The sequence below is a fragment of the Pithys albifrons genome, chromosome 1 (assembly GCF_047495875.1).
Source record: "Pithys albifrons albifrons isolate INPA30051 chromosome 1, PitAlb_v1, whole genome shotgun sequence".
Taxonomy (NCBI): Eukaryota; Metazoa; Chordata; class Aves; order Passeriformes; family Thamnophilidae; genus Pithys; species Pithys albifrons.
In genome coordinates this window covers 59,318,955-59,327,000 of record NC_092458.1, presented here as the reverse complement: position 1 = coordinate 59,327,000, position 8,046 = coordinate 59,318,955, and the positions used below count along the sequence as shown (strand labels likewise).

General features: G+C 43.5%; 1 protein-coding gene across 4 annotated transcripts in view; it reads left to right on the top strand.

The window, feature by feature from the left end:
• Positions 1-157: 157 nt before the first annotated feature.
• The window catches only part of CAB39L (calcium binding protein 39 like), a 67,001-nt gene continuing 59,112 nt past the window's right edge, over positions 158-8,046 (top strand). For 2 of the 4 annotated variants that reach the window (XM_071570873.1, XM_071570837.1), the window contains exons 1-2: positions 158-192; positions 1,882-2,012. The gene's annotated coding sequence lies outside the window, so the exon portion shown is untranslated. Of the gene's footprint in view, positions 193-1,881; positions 2,013-5,258; positions 5,313-8,046 lie in introns of those variants that run through there. The other 2 variants (XM_071570881.1, XM_071570846.1) reach the window with 2 other exon arrangements.

The following is an 8,046-nucleotide window of genomic DNA, read 5'->3' as shown; positions in this document are numbered from 1 at the left end:
CGCCAGGGGGCGCTGCCCCGCCAGACACCGCCAGCCACTGGGTGTGGGCGGGCCCTCGCGCGGACCGCCTCTGCTTGCGCTGCTATTGGCTGCGGCGGCGGGAGGGGCGGCGGCGCTGGCCAATGGTCAGAGGGGGCGGGGCCGCGCAGAGGCGGTGGAGGCGGGCGGGGGGGCAGCGCCGAGGCCAGGCAGGTGCGTCCGCCATCTTGGAGGGGGCGGGCCGGGGGGCGGGCCGGGCCCGGCCCGGGGCGCGCAGGGGGCACCGCCGCCGCTGCCATCTTGGGGCTGGGGAGCGGCGGGGCCGGGGCGGGCGAGTGGGGAGGCCGGGGCGCGTCGGGCGGTGTTGTCTTCGCGAGTGTGGCAGCAATTAAAACGTTTGATAACGAGTGGACGAGTTGCGTAACTTAACTGGTGGCTGTGGCGCTGCCCCGTGAAGTGCTGAGTTACCGCTACCTTTTTCGATTCAAATTGTGAAAATAAAGGTTTATGTCGACCTCGAAAATTTTAAGCAGCGTTCGCTTAGCGAGTGTTGGCGTTCTGGCTGTGTAAAGGGGTTTTTCAGAGGGGCAAAAAAATAACTCGCTGTCACCGGTTTTTTCGCTTCTTGTTTTTGCTTTAAACTGTAGAGATGAACATAACATGCTCAGATAATTGTCAAAGGATTTCAAATCTCGTGGATATTACTGAAATATTTATGGGAGGAGAATGGGATAGAAATGTAATTTTTCTGTGCGGGGAACGCTGTGTTTGCTTGACTTGAAGCTCTCGTCTGACCTAGGATCTTTCACAAGAGTTTGAGGTCCAGCTTGGGACTTGTGTAGAACCTTTTAAATGTTTATACGGGCATTCCTCCACCTGTGCCTGTGTCAGAGCTCAGCCCAGGGGAACTGCCCAGCCCCACAGAAAGGGACGGGACAGCTCACCATAACATTGCTGGGAACGGGGTGGGTCAGTGTTAGTGATGTGCTGACAAATCTCTCAATAAAAATAGTAGTTTATGTTCTAAAAAGGGGGTTTCTCCCTTGTAATTATTTATTCTTAAAATTAAGCACAAGCTCTTCTTGGAATATTCTGCATTATGAGATGATGCTTGCAGATTTAATTTCATTTTGCTAAATTATTAATATATGTGCTTGTGGATACCGAGTGTTCGGAAACACTTGCAGCTTTACAAATTGTACATGAGGAACATACCAAATACAGAATAGATGGACACTAGTGATGGAAGAAGCTGAAAGAACATGACTGCCTGCCTTAGGCAAAAAAGAAATTATCCCAGAATCATAGAATAGATTAGGTTGGAAAAGACCTCCAAGATCATCAAGTCCAACCCTTGATCCAACTCCAGTCCATTTACCAGATCATGGCACTCAGTGCCACGTCCAATCTCAGTTTAAAAACCTCCAGGGATGGTGAATCCACCACCTCTCTGGGCAGCCCATTCCAATGCCTGATTACTCTCTCTGGAAAGAATTTTTTTCTGATCTCCAAGTTAAATTTCCCCTGGCAGAGCTTGAGCCCGTGCCCCCTTGTCCTATTGCTGAGTGCCTGGGAGAAGAGACCAACCCCCACCTGGCTAGAACTTCCCTTCAGGTAGTTGTAGACAGTGACGAGGTCACCTCTGAGCCTCCTCTTCTATATATTAGAATATATTAGAAAGTAGTTATGTATTGTTCTAGCTATTTGAAGAAAAAAATTTGGGAACTACTCTTTCTTGAAACAAAATCAATAATAGAAGACAAAATTAACGAAACAGTTTTGAAACATACCTGAATTTCCTTCGTTTTGCTTTTACTTTGGAACTGAAATAGAGGCTTTCTGCAGCACAGCAGCAAATTGTGCCAGTGAGGCAGTAAGCTCAGTTCTTCCCAAACTTGTTAGGTGGCAGAAGCTCACAAGCGATGCTGATGTGACACCCCAGCACCCTGCCCTGCCTGCAGTGCTCCTCCAGCAGCAGCGTGAGCTTCCCGGCCTCGGCATTCCGGACCTGCACTGACCACCTGCACCCAGAGGTGAGAGCAGCAGTGCCAGGGGCTTACACCTTTGCCGGCACCTCCGTTGGGGTGACAGCGAAAGGACTGACTGACTGCCCTGGTGAACATGGTGCTGTTGAATGATTTGCTGAATTATGCTTTGTGGGAATAGTTCTGGATGTATGCAGAGACTTCAGAGGGACAATTTCATAGACAGGCAAACCACAAACAGCTCCTTTGAGTGGGAGGAGGTGAAGCTGGTCCAAAAGGAACTGTCTCATCTAGTTCTCCAGGGATGTTTTTGTCATCTTGAATGCAGTGGGGATCTGGGTGTTTCCTCGTATGAGTAGATAGACTTGGGTGAGGTAGAGACACCAGTCAGACTGCAGAAAATAGTAAAGCAGTCAAAACCATAGACTTTGGAAAGCCATGGGCATTTGGAAAATGTTTTTTTAACTCTCATACTGCTTTTTGTGCTTTTCTGACAGACTTGGCTCTTTGTTTTATAGACTCTATGGGCAAAGGCTGAGGGGGCTGGGGTTGTTAAGCCTGGAGAAGAGGAGGCTCAGAGGTGACCTCATCACTTTCTACAACTACCTGAAGGGAAGTTCTAGCCAGGTGGGGGCTGGTCTCTTCTCCCAGGCACTCAGCAATAGGACAAGAGGGCACGGGCTCAAGTTCTGCCAGGGGAAATTTAACTTGGAGATCAGAAAAAAATTCTTTCCAGAGAGAGTAATCAGGCATTGGAATGGGCTGCCCAGAGAGGTGGTGGATTCCCCATCTCTGGAGGTTTTTAAACTGAGATTGGACGTGGCACTGAGTGCCATGATCTGGTAAATGGACTGGAGTTGGACCAAGGGTTGGACTTGATGATCTCAGAGGTCTTTTCCAACCCATTTAATTCTATGATTCTATGATTCATCAGTTGAGTCTACCAGCTCCTTCTCTTTCTCCATTGTCCTTCTTGGTGATTTAACTTGCTCCTTTATAGATAAGTGTCTGCACTTCATTCTTTCAGGTGCAACTTTAACATAATGTTCTCTTTTATTACATTGATTAGTTAAAGTATGGTTTACATGTAGCCTCTTGTTTTTCACCCATGTGTCTTGAGTAAGATAACAGGACAGAGAACAGGCATTTCTATACAGATCACAGATCTCCGCTACTTTATAAATTCATTGCCAACAAAATGTCTTTAGTTAGGCAACCTTTGTTTATGTTAGAAATTTTGCTGTAACACATCATTATGAAGATACAGGCTAATATTCCTCATAGGTATGTTTCTCATTAATTGGACTGATCTTAGGCTATTTACAGGCCCTCAGTATGTTTTATAATTCTTTGGCTATTGCAGATATGTTAGAAGGTTATTTGGATATTATTTTTTCCAAGCATCAAGTGAAAGAAAGGGGAGATTATGTATCTCTGAGAAGCTTGTAAAATGATTTTGTTCTACCTGTGATGTAAGCATGCTTGCATTCTTGGAAACTACAAGTCTAACAAATTGTCTATTTGAAAAGTGGAGCTTCTAAAATCATAGGCTTTTATAGTCCTAAGGGAATCTTAAAACACAGGCAGAGACTGGCTATGAAAAGGAAAGGAAAAATTTGTGTCACTGTTGTAACAATAGACTTCTTTCATGTGGAGGACCTAGATGTCTGTTAATTACTAACTGGCTTGAGGGTTTTGGAATCTGGCCCAATATGCTGAAACTCTTAACCATCCACTGGCTGGCATATTCTTCAAGGACTGCGTTTGGAAACTGGTAATGTAATGGATTTCGTCTTTATATACTGTTTTAGTAGTAGAAACGTTTTCATTTTTAGTTATATTTCTGTCTTACAGTCTCAGAATTCCTTGCCAGCCTTGATTCCAGACAGTTGTGTGAGGACAGAAAGCAAGGACTGGTTTGGATGTTAGGTAATGTTGGACCAAGCTGAGCAGCATGTGGTGTCTTTGCTGTGCCACAGCCCCACCACACTGATCAAGACCTAAAGCTCTACTCTCTAATTTTGGGTGGCTTGGATGAATTAACAGGACCTGAAAGCTTGTGATTACTATTGCACATGAAAGGGTCTGAGATCTCTGGAAACAGGCAGTAGATGTATATGATGAAAGGAATCCAAACTAAATGGATGCCTAAAAATCTTTTTATCATCATTTTTCCATGTGAACACGGCAATATATTTATCTGAAATAAATTTTCACTGGTATTTTCTGAAGTAGAGCTAATGGTTGTAAAGTATTCCAACCCTTTTGATGGGCTCTGTTTGTGGGTTTCCATGAAGATTAAAGTATGAGCACAAAGTATTTTCATTAAATGAAGATGTGGTAGAAAAAAATCTCTAAGCAATCTGCAATATTGAATGCATTTGTGGTGTTCCCACTCTTAAGAGATGCTCTGTGGAGACCTCCACAACTTCCTTTTGGTTTGCCTTTTAGTTTTTGAATCCAAGTGTGGAGGAAGCTGATAGAAGGCTGATGGGTTAGTGCTGATCTTGGGAGCAGCTGTGCCAAGGCCAGGGAGGCAGTACCTGGTGTAGAATTGAACTTGAACTGATAAAAGTCAGTCAAAGGAGGCACATGGCAGCAACCTGAAGTCATTATTGTGTGTAGATGAAATAACCACATTTAAATAAACCTGGAACCTCTAAGGTGTCAAATACACAAAGAGGAATTTGACTAAAACCTTCTAAAACATGATAAATACATGTTGCAGTGAAAAGGCTCAACAATAGGGCTCTTAATAAGAATATTCTAGACTAAACAGTCCTCAGTCACAGCTTTCTGTGGGAAAAATAATTTCATAGAATCATAGAATTTATTGGGTTGGAAGAGACCTCTGAGATTGAGTCCAAGCCTTGGTCCAACTCCAGTCCCTTTACCAGATCATGGCACTCAGTGCCACAGCCAATCTCAGTTTAAAAACATCCAGGGATGGGGAATCCACCATCTCTCTGGGCAGCCCATTCCAATGCCTGATTACTCTCTCTGGAAAGAATTTTTTTCTGATATCCAACTTATATTTCCCCTGGCAGAGCTTGAGCCCGTGCCCCCTTGTCCTATTGCTGCGTGCCTGGGAGAAGAGACCAACCCCCACCTGGCTATAACTTCCCTTCAGGTAGTTCTAGACAGTGATGAGGTCACCTCTGAGCCTCCTCTTCTCCAGGCTAAACATCCCCAGCTCCCTCAGCCTCTCCCCACAGGACTTGTGCTCCAGTCCCTTCACCAGCCTTGTTGCTCTTTAGTTGAGGAAAACTGTAATTTTTGAGTTGACTGTTTTCCCTGCTCCAGTTCAGTGTGCTGCATCAGCACTTGGTTCAGCCTAATTTTATAAAGGTGTGGAACTGGCAGTAAGGTGTGAAGAATAGGAGGAGTAAGAATGGGAAGTCCTACTGTCCTAATAGTACTTACTGCATTTGGGTTTGTTATAAAGCATTATGATGGATCAGGAAAGCCACAGGCCTGTGAACATTTAAAATTGGCACTGCTGAAGAAAGGGACAGTTTGTATGTCCTTGTGCTTCTCAGCCCCTCACTGTTCATTTGTGCCATTGCTCAGGCAATTGGTTTGGGTTTATCAAAAAAAAGTTACTTATTTGGTTCAGCTAATTTTATCTGAATAACTTTTTCCATCTAATTTGCTGTGCAGCCACTTGATATTTCTGCTTCTCTCAGGGAATTGGGGTGGCCTGGGTGCAAAATGAGCATCTGGAGATAAATGTATCACTTTCTAATTTGATTGTTGGTGTCATTTCTCCAAGTTTAAAGTGTTTGTGCAACTGCTTCTTTATTATGAGCACAGTGGTGGTATCGGCACAACACTTGCTGTGTCTGGGCTACTTTGGATGGTCTTAACCACAGAGCAGAGCCTGACACTTTCTGTGTTCTCAGTTGTGCTGCACCAAAATCCCCTCCTTCTTTTTTACAGAGAGTGGAGATTAATAGAGTTCTTTCGTGAGCACCCGCCTTTGACTTTGTTACTACTTTTTCTCCCTGTAAAATTCTTGAAGGAGTGGAACCAAAGAAGCTGTGTTGAAAATATGTGTGACATCCTTTCACTAAATGAACTGTGGACCCAAAGCTTTGCAACCCTTTTTTTAAAGAAACACCCTCCCCCCCCCCGTTTTTCCTAAGAAATGTGACTCAAGTGATTCCAGTGCATGAATTTGGCATTCCTCTCACAGAAGTGAATCATATACTATTTGATAGAAAGTAATACCAACCAATGTAGATTACATGCAGACTGATATGAAAAAAAATCTTTATTAAGATTAAATGCTGCTACACACATACATTTAATATACATTAAAAAAAAGTCCACCAAATACTGCTCTTTATCTTAGTTAGGTGTGCAGAATTGGTTTCTGTCAAGTTTTTGATGAACAAGTTACATGAGGTGTTGTTTGGTAGTATAAGTTTCTTTCACTTGAAGTGAAGGATCATTTTTGAGAATGAATTGATTTTGTTAACGAATTCGCAGCAAGGTGTTACAATCCCTACAGTGGCAGATCAAGATGGGTGGTTGCAACCTGGGTATAGGGGTTGGGAAGAAGGGACAGCATTTTCCTATTTTAACTGGTTTTGCTGCCACATATTGTAGAAATATTTTTAAATTGCATCCCCCCATCCTCCATGTATTGTAGTCCATATTGTCCATTTTAGAAATGACTGATAGAGGTAGTTCCAAAACCTTCACCCAATTTACGTTTAGTAAGTCCCTCCACACTTCCTGTCACTTTTCAAAAAGCTGCATTTTTAGGAGAAGTAAGAGGAGGTTGGTTTTTTCCATCTGTTAAATTTTCGTGGTGCCCATCAGGCTGCTCCACCTCCCTCTGCAGTCATGTCATTCCTAGAACTGCTGCAAGGAAGGTGATGACAGTAAGGGGTGGAATCCCATTTTGACAGCAATGTGTTCCTTGAGCAACTTTATCAATTGTGAAACAACACCTTTAAATTATTTTACAGCATGAGCTTAAAAAACCCCTTCTGATATCTCAGTAATGTTTGTGCCTTGTGTTTCCTGTTGGAAGAGACAATAATTAAGATGGAAGAAAGTACAGCTGCATTACTGGATTTTGGGAACAGTTCTGTGACAGCTATCAGATTGGATGATCTTTGTTAAAGACCTTGTGTCAATCTAGCACAAAGGCACTTGTACAAATTTATACATGCAAAAATACAGTTTGCTTGCTTTTAAGTGTGGAAAGGAAATGGCATAGGATTTTTTAAATAAGGGCACTGGAGATTGCTGAATAGGGAGAGATTAAAATTGTGTGGGAAGAGTTCACTTCCAGCAGCTGTAGTGTCCTGAGCATTCAGCTCTTTGTTTTGCCTGTTTCCATATGTCAGCAGGGAGGCACAGCTGTATCAGCTTTCCCTCTGTAAGTGTGCCTTTAATTGTGTACTCTCACTGTCTGCAGTTCACTGGCAGTCAGACAGCTCTCTTCCTCTTCTTCAAATAAGTAAAACTTATTTCGGATTACTACTTCATGGTGGTCATTCACTGTATGTTGCTTTTGGCTGCAAGAGGAGCTGTCTGCAATATATGACTTATTTGCTGAGAGAGGTAAGGCACCCAATTGAACCTTGCAGGGTGAGTGCAGGACTGTTGGGTGTTTGTAGCCCTCCATTAAGGCAAATATTGTGTATATCACATAATCCCTCGGAAAAGTCTGTGTGTTTGGGGTCTATTAATTTTTTTTATTTTGAAAAATTGGTTTTAGCAAATGAGCTGAGTAAGGCTGAACCTTCTAAACACAATCTCATTACTTAGAAATTGTGCTGATCTTTGGTTCTACTTCTCCTTACCTGCAGACCATTAATAGGTGTTGTCTTTGACATTATAGTGCTTAGGTCTGCAGCTGCCCCTTCAAAAAAACCAGCATTAATGTAAGGAGACATAGAATCGTAGAATCGATGGCGTTGGAAAAGACCTCCGAGATCATCAAGTCCAAGCTTTGGTCCAACTCCAGTCCCTTTACCAGATCATGGCACTCGGTGCCACAGCCAATCTCAGTTTAAAAACCTCCAGAGATGGGGAATCCACCCCTTCTCTGGGCAGCCCATTCCAA